Raw genomic sequence first — 15,974 nt, forward strand, 5'->3', positions numbered from 1 at the left:
GTCAACACCCTGGCTGCCGGGTTAGTGTATAGTACCTTAACACATTTTAGGAAGTATGGGCCTAGTCCGAATTTCTCGAGCACCATGAACAAGTATGTCCATGACACTGAATCAAACGCCTTTTTCGGCATCTACAGATACAGCCACCGCCTGGGCATCTGGCTTGATCTGGGCCATGATTCCAAACAACCTGCGCAGATTCAGTGCCGTCGATCTAGTAGGGATGAATCCGCATTGGTCTGGATGCACCAACACAGCATGTTGGGCAAGAGCCTCGTGGCCAGAATCTTTGCAAATACCTTGGTGTCACAGTTTATAAATGATAGGGCCCGATATGAGGACATCTCGTTCGGCGGGCGCCTGGGCTTGTGGAGCACCATTATTATGGCTTCTCGCATGGACGTTGGAAGTGTCCCCAACTCCATGGCTTCCTCCCACACGGACAGTAGTATCGGGGCAAGCTCTTCAAGGAGCTCCTTATATAACTCAGCCTCCAGTCCGTCTGAGCCGGGTGCTTTCCCATTGGCTAGCGATTTTATCGCTTCCTTTATTTCATCGACCGTAAGGGGCTGGTCTAGCAACAGTCTATGTTCTATTGGCAACGTCGGGAGCATGATGTTGTCTTAAGTATTCTCTAATGTCATTGGGAGTTTTCAGGTCATGATTGGCATACAGGTCTGTGTAGAAACGGGAGAATTCTCTGTTTATGCTCTCCTCACTTGTGGCTACCATGCCGTCCCCCGCTACTATTCTGGAGATCGTTGTATGGTGTCTCTCGGCCTTCAGCAGGTTGGCCAGGGTGCGACCCGCCCTGTTTCCCTCGCCATACCGGCGTGCTCTGACTGGAGTCGCCATATACAGCTGTTCCCTGGTAGCTAGTTTATTGAATTCTTGTAGGTTACTATTGATATCCGCTAGGATATTGTCTTCATGTGCGGCTGTATATCGCCTCTCCAACTCACCCAACCGTTTCTCCATTTCTGCCAGTTCCACCCTGACCGCCTTCAACAACCCTGTGGATTTGGAGATCAGGATCCCCCTCACCCATACCTTAAATGTCTCCCAGAGAGTTGCAGAGCTATTGACTGAGTTTTTATTAGTTTCAAGGAAGAATTCTACCTCTGTATGTAGTGCCTCTGCCACTGTAGGATCCTCAAGGATATCGGATGGCATTCTCCACCTTCTGACCAGGGGTTTTAGGTTCCTTAGTGTCATGCCTAATAGGATAGGGGAGTGATCCGACAGGGTACAGGGAAGTATTTCGCTATTATCGGTTTGGTTCATAAGAGATGCGAACACCATCTATGCGGGATTCAGTATCATGCACCGAGGAGTAAAATGAATACTGTCTTTTATGTGGATGTAGTGTTCTCCAGGCATCTACTCAGTTCTTCTCCAGCAATGCTGCCCCATATTATTACATAGCGACCCAGAGGGTCTATCTTACTTTTCCCAAATTGAAACCCAATGGAGGGGTGAATCAGGATAAGTACTCCTCTTACTTGTGAAGAGTATTCGGTATAGTATCTATGTTGACCCCACCCCTTCAAGAGCTCAGTGTTGACTTTCTGGAATGCATGAGTTTCTTGCAACATGATTATATGTGGGTGGTGGCGAGTAACATAGGCTCCCACCTTGTTCAACTTGGCTCGATTGTTCAGCCCAAGGACTTGTAAGAAGTTTTAATCTCAGCCCTTGGGCCGTCACAATGGGATTAGCCATATCTCTATACCCTCGTTGCGTCTCTTGTTTAGATTCAGTCAAGAGTATTCCATCCTCTCTTGCCTTAAGGGAACACACTGTTTAAAATCCAGCGCTCAAAAAACATTGTGGGTTTCGCCTCAACACGCTATAAATGTTACTACAAGTACTGATCATATATTTATATGCTGATTTCTAATGGCACTCCTAGTGCTTCCAAGTTCACCTTTCAGGCATTTTCCTGATTCCAACATTGTAAGTCCTCCTCTCCCCTCACCTAATATTCCAAGTCTTTGTAATAAGCCTTAAAGACATGTTAGGGGGATTGCCCAAATAAATTGAGACTACAATCATGGATTATATGCAGAGTAAAACACCATGAACTTCACTAGTGTTCCATGGCTTTCTTGCCATAATGCCTTTTTGGAGACTGTACATAAGACTCTGCATGACTAAGAGTCAAAGTTGGTACATCTTCTATGCTGAACCATGATTTAAATTCACTGATTGGTATCCTTTTCTAGACTGTATTGTAATAGATTGTTGAAAAGTAAGCCGTATGTTCCCCCGATGACAAATGTTGTAAACCCTGCCTAGCACTACTTCATTGACAGCTTTTACTCCGATGAGTGCATTTCTTTCCTTTGTCTTCGACCTCTGTATTATGGACTGATGCAGTTGTATACTGAATTTGTATTATGTTTTTCCTGTTCGTTTTATGTATCGTATGTGTGGTCAAACAGCATGGCAGTACCTGCAGGCGATTAAGATTATCTTGAAATAAATACAAACATTTGGCAAATTCTGATGATCAATTCCCTTACCATGGCTTCAATCAGGTGTTACAAATGGCCTCAACAACACACCATTCCCGAAGACAGTTTTCAAGGGTTTTTAGATTTCTTTTTTTTAAAGGTGTGTTCTAGGGGCTGCCCCTCTCCCTCACTTATTTTGTGGGCAGTCCCCAAGCATCCCTCAAACCCAGGCTGTCATTAGATATCGGTAACACCGGCTATCTAAAAACCCCAAAAAATCTGCCTAGCTCAAGGTAATGGCCTAAAGGCAAATGCCTCATTTGTCTAAACTCCCTCAAGGAGCATTCTAGGAAGTCCCTACTCGAAGTTTACCCAAGGTGATGTAACGTAGTGTTTTTTGCCATTCCGACACTCAGGCCCCACTTGATCTTCTCCTTCCACGTCCTTATGTACCTCACCCCAAGTCTTTCTATCACTCCGTTTCTCCTCCTACTCTTCTCCCTCCTACTTTACCTACCTTCTTCTCCCTGATGCTCTCTTCTCTATCCCTCCATTGTTTCACTCTCCGATCTCACTCCTTGCTACTCTCTTGTTCCTCCTATACTTCTTCTAAAGGGGTGCAAAGTTTGCACTGTCCACTAGCCGTTGGCTAGTGATATTTGACTCTTGGCAAGTAAGAAATGGTCTGCTGTGTGTATGTTTTGAATTGAGTTTTATTTAATGGCTGGCTGTTACTAGTCCCTTCTTCATACTACTACTCCTCTTTCCATACTACTACTTCTCCCACCTCTGCACTACTATTACTTCCACCGCCACTCTACAACTACTACACCCACACCTTCTCCCTCAATCACCCTCCTTTCAGTCACTCCCTACCCCTACCAGCTATGCTAACACACATGCTCGTTCAAACCCACGTACCACTTTCTCTCACTAACCAATACCACACCTTGCATGCTTCTTGAATCCCCCCCGCCACCCTCCTTTCCCTTCTCCTTCTATTGATTATCCTCCCCTGGAGGTTCCCCATGCCACAAGTTTACTGTTCTTCCCTGGGGGAGGTGTTACAATTGACACAAAACATGTAAGGGGGTCTAAACCCCGCCACTTTCTCATGCATGGGTCCTCCTGAGTTTGTCAGTGGCGGCCCACTGCTGTTACAGTTAACATTTAAGCCATTCAGAGGTCCTACTTCACCCCCAGGATAGTCTGTTTGGCCTGGCACCTGTTTCAAAGTCCCATTACAGGCGAGTGTATTGTCTCTATAATGGATATTGAGACATTCTGGGTATGCTCTGATATGCATGTAGGTCTCAGTATTTGCTTCGTGTAGCGGCTTCCCTTGTCTGAGCTGCTGGTTGGGGTATGCGATTATGCTGCAATTCTCCTGAATATCTCTTGGGCTATTCTTTCGCCCTTCCACCTTTTGGCATGCAACGACATGTAGTTCACGACAAAAAATAAACCGGTCAGTATCGTGCGAGACAGTATGGGGTGATTGACAGTGGTACTATGCACAATCATGTTGGCACAAACGTAATGAATTAGGGCTGTGGCCTGGCCAACTGCCGCCTTCCCCCTCTGGGGTACGACTGGCTCTGGCTTCCTCCCTGGTAGATCTCCTATCGTAGGCAGAGAGGGGGGTCCCCATTCCCTCTTAAGAGGGTCTGGTTACTGACCCTGTCACACAGGGCACAAATTGTGTTTCCTAATGGAAACATCCACAGACTGGGAAAAGCTCTTGTATGTGAAACATAATATATAGTGCGCCCAATAATCACTCCATGCCAGGAAATGAGCTTTACAGTCAATGGGTTAACCTTAACTAGCACTCCTCAGATTAGTTAGGTGATGCCATCTTTATTGCACTTTCTATTCATAATTTGGTCATTTCACCAATAGAACATTTATTTTAATATAAAAGGCCAGCTGTTGATGTCCAATTTTCCAGAAGATATATCCAGGGAAGGCATTTACTTTGTGCACAGTTTGCATGAGGCATTCCTTTGTGAACATAGCTGCCTCAAATTGCAACTTTTCTACCTGAAAAGTAAGAGGACTCTTTGATTCTTATAGACACCGACTTAGTCCAGAAGGTTTGGTGTTCACATTTTGAACAGACAATTTAAGTGGCTAGTCGGGTTTTGGTATTGTTTGGGACTTGACCAGGTACAAAAACAATTCAGATGTCTCTCACATTGTCATTTTGTAAAATCCTGCAGCCAACTTGTGTAAAGTTCATGCTAGCGCTAGGTCGTAACCCTCATTATACCGAGGTTCAAATATCCTTTGCCAGAAGGCTTTGAAGTACAAGACCCCCATACTCTGGATTCTGTTCCTCCGGACCAGACAGAAAATCAGTGTTTAAACATTTTTCTAAAGCACATTTTTGCTGAATGCCAATCGGTGTTATTTTCTCCTTTCTCCTTCCCAGCCCATTCCCTTGAGACATAAATGATTTTTTATGACCTTGATGCAATACATGAATAACCTCAGATTTCAAAACGGAAAAGCAAAGTTAAAAGTTGAATGCATCATTGTTTGAGAAGTCCCCCGAGTGTTAATATTAAGAATTGCATTCCATTTATCCTGACCTGTGGCAGGGCAGTGGTATATGGTCTATTTATTGAACAAAAACAGAGCTTCTACTTATAGACCAGCACCTCTTTTCTGCAAGTTTTATGAATAAAACAATGGGCAAGTGGCTAAAAAGAAAATTGACTGATTACTGAGAGGCCTCAGCATAATACTATATGCAAAATCTACCGTTACTGTTCATCAGTGGATTCACATGCTTTCTTGAAAAGAGTTTGACATTTTGTATCGCTAGTGAGAAGGCGCTTATTGCATTGAGCCAGGTTTCCCGCCACCACAACTAGCGGAGGGATGGAGCAAGGGAGGTGAGTACGAAAGCATGCATTGCCATGAGGGGTCCTGATTTGTTCCCCACCATTTACCCTTTCTCAGTCGATGGGTGCCTATCGAAGAGAGCTTGGTGGTTGTTTGTGCCAGGTAGAGCTTCCATCAATGTGGAGGTGTTGATATGATGGAACAGGCCTGTGGATGACACCATCCAAGAGCTACTGGTCGAAAGGAGCCTGGGTTGTAGATTACCCATGTAAGGATGTGCTCGTGACATTTAGCTAAGCGAAATGAGCCTTCTACAACCTACGGAAGGCTCCTTCTGACTGGCACCTTTCTGCTACAGAATACTTCTCTCCCTTATGGGAGTGTTTACCGTTGATCCCAAATGAACTACATCTTCTCATAGTGTAGTGTATGTACGTTGCAAGAGCAGTAGACCCTTAATAAAGGATATATTTTACAGGGTCGGAATTGACACTTGATAGTAATCAAATGTGTTGCTGCTGTAATATTCCGTTTTTCCTCTTAACACTTCTGGTCTGTAAAACGATCACATATCCTATTTATGCACACAGTATACCAGTGTTCGGCTTGTTCACTACAATACTGCTGATCTTCATTTAAGAAATTGAACTAGTTTGTGGTGCTTATTATTAACAATATTACAACATTTTCTGTACACGGTATTAACAATGGAATGCAAGTAATTTGGTAACATACTAGGCGTTTGTTGAATCCGTATCACGAGTCACTCATTTGATCAGGTGATCTTGTTTATCAATACAAAGGACATAAATAAAATGTTTTGCATATTGACAAATTAAATGTTTAAGAACCTGTAAACAGGTTTTAGGGAATTGGATTGGTAAGCAATGTGGTACATGGTTTTAGAATTGTAAGGGAAAATAAGCTATTCATAGTGTTCACGGTTACTAAACAACCAAACTGTTCAATGACTGCATTTACTTTCAGAATTGTCACACTTTCCGTCTGTGTTGCAGATGTCAAACGTGAGCCAAAGGAAGATTTAAACATCACAAAATGTCAACGTGGGTAACATGCCTCTTGGCCCAAAAAGTAAGCATTTAAAATGTTTGGAAAATACATGTTTTAGTTCCTAAAAGATGCCCTCTGGTATCATAGTTGATTGTTTGCTTCTCTAATCGTCTGTTGTCTCTTTGCGAGGCAGCTTCACTGTCATTCTCTATAACTCAATGGTAACTCAAGTAATGCCACAACTCAGTGTAACAGGCCTAGCAAATATTTAAACATATATGCGTTTTTTAAAATAAAAAAAAAGTAGGTTTGTGGTTGGATGAATTTGTGTTCCTCCAGAAATTCAACTATGTGAATGTTGGTGTTTTTATTGTTTATTTTATTTTGGCTTACCTTCCAGAAGTAATAGAGCTGCCCATTGGCCGGTGTTACAGGCATGCACACATTGGTTATGGGGGAGAACCACCCTTATAACATAGTATTCATTTTTAGCATACCTTTTGGGGAATAGTTAACATATACAGTTAGTTGAACATTTAATTGTTTTGAGAGTGACTGTAGAGTTGGATCAGGAAGGTGAGCTGTAGTGATGGCCTTTGTGAGGGATACTGGCCTGACTCCTTCGGGAAGATCTTATTGACAAATTCCTTTCTTTGGGAACCTTCTGCAATGTGATCGTATCTTGCCCTAGATCACCAGGGACTAGGATGTTCCAGATTGGCAGAGTATGGTTGATGTGATCAGAATCTGTGATTGGATACGTTTTCTGAAAATAAAGGCTCAAACCATTGCTTGCCTAGAAGCTAACCAAACCTTTCTGCATGTCGAATATTATTTAAGGTAATGATAGTATATAAACTCCAAGGCATCCATTCATCTTATACTTTGACATAATACCCCTTACCTTTTTTTTAAAGTACCTGGTTTGCAGTGAAAAGATAGATCTGTCTTTTTAAAACTTCTTGTCTCTTGAGATTGCACTTGAGATTCCGGGCATCCAGAGGCACAGAAACTGCTCTCCTGAACACCTGTGAAACCATGCTCGCTACTCTCGACTCAACTCTCCCGCTTTCCTCATTCTCCTTGATCTCTACTCTGCCTTTGACACGGTCAACCATTCCATCCTTATAAATCAACTCTGTGATACCCTCGGCATCACTGACCGGCACTGGATTGGCTGACCTCTTTTCTCACTGTTGGGGACAAACTCCCAGGTAGGTTTGAGGGCTACTAGGAGTTTGCAAACTCTTGGAAGGCCCAACCCCTTCACCCAAAAGGAACGTAGGCCCAGTCAGACAGCAAGTTCAAACTGCAGTTTATTACAGCCAAAACCAACAGGGATCAGTACAAGGATAGAAGAAACCCAAACATCTCAGTCTCCCGGCGTGTAGGCCAGTTTTGTCCCAAAACTACATCAGAGTGACGTAACAACCTGAGCCCCTCTCCAGAAAACCTATTGGCCTACTGGATTGGTCGTCGGGAGCCTAATAACCTATATAATCCCCTATGTGAGTTACTCTACTGGCCCTTGCATGTCAGGTGGCTGGCCTGGTCCATCCCCAAATTACCATCTCTAAACAATGTTGCAGTGTGAGGGTCTTACCATTGTTTCTTGCCCGTTGCTACCCACCCCTAGGATACTGAACTGTTGTTGGCTAGAGCTGACGTCCCCAGGCCTGGGATCCGCAATGGTTCTCGGCTCTTGGTGTACCTTCGCAAGGTAATAACACTCTTAACACTGACAAGACTGAAGTCTTGTTCTTTCCATCTAACACAATTCCTCCTCCTTCACCCCATCTCTCTATTCAATTTCCCTCTTCTCGTCTCCCTATCTCCAACCATGCTCGTAATCTTGGAATTTATTTTGACTCTTCCCTCTCCTTTACCCATCATATCTCCCTCACCTCTCGTGCATGTCGCTATCATCTCTTTAACATCCCCAAAGTTCGTTCCTCTCACCTTCCATGCTGCCAAACTGTTAATCTCCTCCCTGATCTTTTCTCGTCTTTTCTATTGTTTTTCTCTCTTCTTTGGTCTTCCCGCTTCCCACCTTGCTCCCCTTAAATCCCTTTATCACTCTGCCATCTGCGCCCTCTGAATTCTCTCTCCTCATGACTACGTTTCCAACTCACTTTCTCAGCTAGGACGGCTTCCTTTCCATTCCCAACTTAAATATCGCTTCCTTTGTCTGGTCTTTAAATCTCTTCACGACCTTGCTCCTCCTTACCTCTCCTCTCTTCTCTCATTTTACACCCCCTCTCGCTCCCTTCGTTCTGCCGATCTCTTCTTACTTTCAGTTTCACCACCCCCTTGTGCCTCTTCTCGTTTCCATTCCTTTCAGCTCCTTGCCCCCTTACATTGGAACTCCCTTCCTATTCTTCCGTCCGCTCCTCATTGAAATGTCTTCTTTTTCATTCCCCTCCCTGATCCCCTTCCCCCTCTTACCCTTCTTTCCCTCTTTCTTCTACCCTTCTCTTTATTGTTAGGCAGAACTTGTGCAGTTCCCTAAGGGACCACTGCAAAAGATTTAAGACCACAGGTGTTTGGCAGTAAACCCACTTGGTAGCAGTCTGTACCACACAGATTCACTTGGTAGCTGTGGCTGAGCAGTCAGACTTCCCTCAAGAAGAGTTAGGCAGTATGTAGAGTATACACAATAGGTACAGAGATACAGTAGCACAAGCGAACACTGACCAAAGCTTGGGTCTGAAAGTATATAATTATTTATTTAAAGTCACACTTGTAGATTACATTAGCACAAAAAGAGGTAAGTAAATTCAGCACACATATATATATATAACCCTAATTACTTATTAGACAAGTCTTAGTGAGAAACATCACTTATTTTCAGACAGAGGTGAGCGCTTAACATAAGATGGCACTCTAATAAGTTATTAAAAAAAAGGGAGGGAAAAAGACAGAGTTATGGAAGCACACAAGTTTCAATACTTTTAAAAGAACTACAGTAAGGCAGGATAGGCAGTTCTACTGGAGAGCAAGGAAGTCCATTGCAAGGCCCACTCTTGGAGAGAGCAAGCAGAAGGGGTCCAGGTTCACACAGTGGGGTTATGCCCAAAGATTCTTGTCGATAGTTCGCACACAAAGGATGAAATTAAAGTCAGGAAAAGTTAGCTAGGTTGTCCCAGGCCAGCCCAGGTTAGAAAGTTGAGGCTTTACTGTCACCCCGAACGATCTGTCGCAAGGGAAGCCAGGCGGGACACAGTACCTTAAGGGTGAAGGAAGCTCCAGCGGGGGCAGTTGTTCCTGGCAGCGGGTGCAAGTCGGTGTTTCGTCCAGAGGAAGAGGAGGTCTCGCCGTGGAGGAAAGATGAAGGTCGTTCCACTGCCAGGGAAGAAACCAGCCGCTGAGTTCTTCGGTTAAAAGGTACTACCCTTCTATTTGCGGTAGTGGTAAACCGTGGTGTTCCGGTTGCCGGGGTGTTTGGCACGGGCAAGGCTGCCACGAGGTGCTCCAGGAAGATGAAAAGGAGGCAAAACTGGTTATCCCCACCAGTCAAAGGAAGAAGACTCTCCGGACTGGAGATCTCCTCTGTCGTTGTGGAAAAGTGGTGAGACGGTTCAGCAGGGCTCCACCGGTGGTGTCGTCGTTGCAGGTCGGCTCAGCTTCTCCCTCCTCGGATTCTTAGGTCCTGTGGCGACTTCTTAAGTTCCAGTCCCCAAAGCCCTGCTTTTATGCAGCAAACCCCCATTCATTCAGCCTAGCTGTCAATCAAACATGCTAAGTTGTGAGCCGGCCGGCTCACCACTTGGGCCAATCACACAAGAGTGCGACTTGAGTTGCAAAAGCAACTCAGTCCAGGGTGCCTAAACAAACGCCTTTTTAGAATCGAGTTCTGGCAAAAAATACCAACCAGTGAATTCATATTAAATAAATAAACCGGCGGTATGTTCGAGGCTATAGGAATTAAATAATTAAAGTTGGTAGCCTCGAACAATGGGAAAATCCCATAGAGATAAATTTGCGGTCGAATATAAAAAGTAGTATCCACTGCCACCAGCCAAAACCCGATCAGGGGGGACGGAGACGTGCCCCCTCGAACAACAGACCCCGGGGCATTCGAATTGCCCTGAACAGTACGTCCACAATATGATGGTTTGTACTGGTTTCTGTTCATAATTTGGGATTAGTAAAGCCAATGGTGACTTTACATGCCCTGGGAGACAGTAGTCAGTCCCAGGGTATGGAGTCTGTTTGGGGGTCGCTACGACACCCCTGGGTTACGGCACGGAGGGTGCTGTGTAACCCACATCAAAAACACATGAGACCCTATGGAGTAAAAGACCCCATAGCCCATAAAACACATGGAAATACAAAGGAACACCTCAAATCATGTCTAAGAGTGGGAGTAAAAGAGTCAGTCTTAGCAGGAGAAAAAAATAAACCCCAAAAATCCAGCAAAGCTGCTGGGGGACTCACTAGGTCTGGGAAATTAGCCTTAACAGAGAATTCTCCCTAACATTTATCTTCCCCTTCTATTCTAAATCTCCCTTCTTCCTACTATTAACTTTACTCACTACTCTCTCTCCCCCTTCTTTCTCCACTCCCCCCCTTTCCTCTTCTTTCTCATATGTAAATTGGTTTGATTCATGTTTACCGTTATAGCGTCTACTGTTCCAAGTTTAATGTATATTTTGTTGTTCATTGTAAAGCGCCTTGGATTAAGGCGATATATAAAAAAAATAAATACAAATACAAATAATAAGAACGGCTATGTGTCTGCATTGTAACTTGTATGCACCACCTTAGACTATGAGAGTGCTCGTTCATCTCGTGCAACACTTGTCTCGCATTGTAATATCTTTGTTGCAAGCCTCTGTCTGACGGCGCAAGATTGACTCTTTCCCAGCTCTGGTTTCTATTCATCGTCTGAGTCGACCGGGTCGCGTGTTTGGAGACCATGATTTGGAGCTTCTGCAGCTCTGAATTATGAGGCATTACTCGAATTTATTGGAACCCCGTTCGTATCTGGTGGCCTTGGCAGCAGGTCCTGTCTCACATGTTTGCTCTCGGTTCAGCCTGAATTCAGCTCAGCTCTTGCTGAGTCTGTGGCCTGCTGTCATTTTCCTAAACCATTATGCAGTTCCTACTGTGTCCATGCTATTCTATATTCTTCATATGTTAGTCACACTTGGCTTTGTCAGGTCCCATAGGTGCTCCTGCAGTTCAATAGGGTTAATTTCATATAAGCATCTGCAAGCTGTACTGTGATCATCAGTTGGGTTGGCTTTGATTGTTATAGGCAACAGATTCCAGTGGAGCGGGGGAAGTAGGGAGAAAGCGCGCAAGTGGGAGGAGTCACAGGGAGGGTATTGCAAGCTTTTATACCAGTGACTGTTGATTGCTTTGTCTTTTCTTTAGGAAATATTGGTATGTTATAGGTATGGTATGTTGTGGTACAGCACTTGTTAAGCGCCAACATTCACCTCACTAGGAGGTATCATGGCCTGAAACAGTAGGTACAGAGTGACCCATGTTCTTATCCTCAAAAGTCCACTTAAGGGACTGGGTCAGAACTGACTTGGATTCCAAAGCACGGACACCTGCCTCCAATAACGGAACAGTTCGCACACACAGGAAGACATTAAGTTCTTAAGATAACATTAATATAAAGAGTAACTCCACTTACTTAAAACACCCAATCCACATCTTGCGTTTGACTGTCATGTTATGCAAATTGCATGTATAGTGTGGTACCATATTTTATCCTTTATCCTATTCAGTTAGGTCAGTTATGTAATGTTTTAAGCTCTGGATTGCTCTTTGATTTTTTTTTCTGCTAGAGCTTTGACCTCTAAATAATAGAGACTATAAATTAATTATTAATTTTGAGAAAAGCGCAAACAGTCCTTCTCCTGTCACGCATCGCCCTCTGGAACTCGATCCCAGGGTCTGCTCAGAACGCCCCCACAATTCTCAGTTTTCACAAATCCCTGAAATCATGGCTTTTTCAACCACACCTGACCAAGCTCTAATTCCAATGGATGCACATACTGCCGCACAGACCTCAACTCACAGTACTGCGCTACTATTAAAAGATGCTACCCACACTGTGTACACCTGTCTAACTACGCCAGAGCTTTAAACAATATAAAAACTAAATAAGAAATACGTCATAGTATGACATATGATACCTTGACTTTGTAACCAGCTGCTCCATGATATTGTTAGTTGGCTTAGCATTAGCTGGTTGGCATTAGAACTACCGACCTTTTGTTTTGAATCCTAGACGCCTGGGCGTGTCAAGTGATCGGGGGGGACTCTCCGACAATGATCATAACATGTGCGAGCCAATAGAAAAGCACCAGCACGTGTAGACTGGGACTGACCATTGGTGTCAGCTATTGGATTGGATTGGACTATTTGGAAGGTTCATGCTCAGGTGATGTGTATGACGAGTACACTTATGTCTGCAATGGATCTCTGTGGACATCGAATGACTGGTTTGGGTTCCCAAGATCCTCATAGTTTGCTTTTTCTTAGTTTTGGTTTTAATTTGTCACACCCTTGTTAGTGAGGGTCTCGGGCTGAGTGGGGGGGGGGTGTCAAGGAGGTTGGATCGGGCAGGGTGGAGGTTGTTAATGCTGTTTGAAGGTGTACAGGGATATACTGTCCAATTATATTGGGTTGCAGTGTCGTACACCATTTACGCTGCACACTAAAATCTATAATGTGAGCCTGGTTTCTATGACAGACTGGGATTAGACATGGAAATGCTCCTATGAGCACAAACAGCTTGCAGTGTCTTCTTGTGAACAACGCATCTCCAAAAGTTAAGGAGTCACTTAAGGGGTGGTTGAGGGAAGGCTGACCGTAAGTGGTGTTTTTCTAGAAGCTGCACGTGGGATTGTCTTTTAAGCAGATGGCTGCGAACTCTCAATGTGGTTAACAACCACTGAACAGGTTATTATGCCTTGTTCTTCCAAGAGAGGGGCGCCTGCTACCTTTGTTGAATTCTTTGACGGAACATGGGGTTGGTCACCCTAGGTTACCTGGTGGCAACCAGACGTGGACTCCTTGCTCACTGTGCTTAGAGAAGCTCAGCTTCATCTCACTGATGATGCCCAACAAGGCTGAAACACGTGTATGGGGTTGCTGTTGGTACTCTTGTTCAGAGAGGAATTGCCATAGCATTTTGGTGCTGGACTGCCCATGTGGGCGGGACAAAGACTGATGTGCAAATGGATATTTCCCATCTGTGAAAGGTACAGTGAGCAAAAAGCAGATGGCTGTGAACTCTCAATGTGTTAACAACCATTGAACAAGTTATCATGCCTTGTTCTTCCAAGAGCGGGGTGCCTGCTACCTTTGTTGAATTGTCTTTTAATTAAGTTGCAAGCTCAGATGCCAGGAGGCCTGTAACTGCACCCATCTCACTGTTCCCTCAATTGGTGAAAGAGAAGCAGGATGTCATTTATTTCTCCCCTCATCCCCCTTCCCCACTAGTATCAGGACCAGCACTCGATTGAATGGCCGGCCAATGCAGTGTCCCAGGTACTACACAACCAGCCACAATACCGCCTTGTCACACTGTCTAGATGCTGATAACGCAGGGTTGGAGTGTACCTCTTATCCAACAGACTGCCGTTCAGCAATTGGCTGTCCCTCCATATCCACTTTTCAATATTTCGAAAATCATTCGTGACTGGTAGATTCTCTCTCCCACCCCCAATTTAGTCACTAATATCAGTGCTTGGGGACTTGGACTACCCCAGTTTTTTCCCAAATTGCTGCTGATTCTCTCTTCACAAGGTCTGTAAACCGAGGGGTAACTCTGTGAGGAATTCGACCATCCGCATGGTGGGTGTGCGCTCACCTGGGCTTTTTTGAAATTTTAAATTAAATTGAATGATGGTAGACCAACCTCTGGAAAATGTGTGGGGCTAAACTGCACACATTTTCCGATGCTCACTGCACGACATACGCATAGATCCTTGTACTCTGGGTGCACACAGCCTACAGGCACAGTCCCCCGTCATATTTAGTGGGGATATGACAAGATGAGTACACGATGCATCTCCAGAAGGGGGAGGGCCAAACTTCCCCCCTGCCATGGCTAGCCTAATTAACTATCAAAGGCTCCATGGATCCATCCTGTCCTTTTGTTGGGCCCTTTAGTTGGTGGCAGCAAATTGCATACTATTCACAGGGTAATTCAAACAGGCCAGCATGGGGCCTGGCAGCAGGGGCTAACAAAGGAGACCGGAAAACCCAACAACATTTCATATGCACTGTGTCAGCCTGAACCCTGCTCCCGCACTCAGTATCAATTGACAGTGAAATGTTGTGTCTGTGACTGTGCGTTTACAGTAGTCATGCCCGCAGGGGGAGCCCATTCAAAAGGTAGGAGTATGTGGTTTGGAGCCAGAAAGTCTGGTGTTGCCGCAGCTTCAGGGGAGACCTGCCGCTTTAATTAGGAACCACAGAGAGCTCCATTAACCAGATGGGCCCTTTGATCCTCAACGGACGGAAAGATGGGAGGGACTTAGTATTACATGTTTTCACCTTTTACCTTTTCTGTTATGACCTTACACATAAAGGAGATTGTTGGTGTGGACCCAGGATTGGTTCATTAAGGTAGGCTTAGCTTCCACCAATCCCTGTGGTCAATTTGGCTTTAAAAGAGGGCCAAGACCCTCTTTTCGCAGATTGTCTGTCTGACTGCGTCACCAGAAGCAGAAAGAGGAACTCAACATTGGACCCTGGCTGAAGGTACAGTCTGCCTTGCATCTTCTGCCATTGAAGGAAGGCCAGGACCTCCAAGAGGGAAGGAAGATCCATCCACAAAACATCTCCCAGGGAACAGAGGGAGATACTGAATCCAGAGGACCCTCTAGCAGCTCCAGAACTGGTACCTAGCCAGCACACAGCGTGCCCTGCTAAGCTTGGCGGCAAACATCCTAGGTGTGAAGTGCCAGAGAGTCTCTGAACCCTAAGCCAAGGACAAGGCAGCTGCCTGCAACACTCTCCTCAGCTTTGTGCCGTCCGCCTTAAAGGACGTCACAATCCCAGCGAAGCTAGGAGAAGTGCCTCTATAAATATCTACTGGCATCTGCCTTTAAAGGACATTTTTGAGCCATTTGAGCCCCTCTATCTGCAACCGACTGCACCACTGACTGTTGTTATTCCCCGGTCGCTAAAGCCTTCAGAGACGCCTCAACCAGTGCTTCAGCACTGCCAGCCAGCACTGAGACAATGATTCCTGACCCTGAGCTGTCGTGTAGGCCAGCCTGCAGCCGTCAGTCCTCCTTCGCTCGCTGAACTGCCTGCCGCCTTATGCCCGCAGCTGTCTCCCATCTTGAACTCTCTCGCAGAAGCTGCAAAGCACCCTGAAACCAACTCAACCATTTCCAGCACCAAGAAATCCTACAAGCACAGGTACATTGTGGTTCTGTCCCCCTGGTCCTTCTCCAAAGGCCTCTAGTGACATTTTACAACCCATTGCTCCCTTTGTGCTGAAACCAAGTATCCCTGAACCTTTGTGGTTCTTTACTATACCGACTACCCTCCTGTCGGTATCCAGAGTTCATCCCTTTTCCTTCTTTGAAACTGTCTGTCCTGTGCATTCCTTTACAGGTTGGGTTGCATTTTGTAGTGTGGTAGAACTGTCTGTTGTGATAATAATAAGGTAGATCTTCT

The 15,974-nt window shown here is 45.0% G+C and overlaps 1 protein-coding gene across 6 annotated transcripts in view; it reads left to right on the top strand.

Moving 5' to 3' along the window:
- Positions 1 to 15,974, top strand: part of CHD9 (chromodomain helicase DNA binding protein 9) — a 3,201,601-nt gene that overhangs the window by 12,956 nt on the left and 3,172,671 nt on the right. For all 6 annotated transcript variants that reach the window (XM_069639531.1, XM_069639523.1, XM_069639522.1 and 3 more), the window contains exon 2: positions 6,323 to 6,398. The gene's annotated coding sequence lies outside the window, so the exon portion shown is untranslated. The remainder of the gene's footprint in view (positions 1 to 6,322; positions 6,399 to 15,974) is intronic.

The sequence above is a fragment of the Ambystoma mexicanum genome, chromosome 1q, assembly GCF_040938575.1.
Source record: "Ambystoma mexicanum isolate Mex_15411 chromosome 1q, UKY_AmexF1_1, whole genome shotgun sequence".
In the NCBI taxonomy this organism is placed as follows: domain Eukaryota; kingdom Metazoa; phylum Chordata; class Amphibia; order Caudata; family Ambystomatidae; genus Ambystoma; species Ambystoma mexicanum.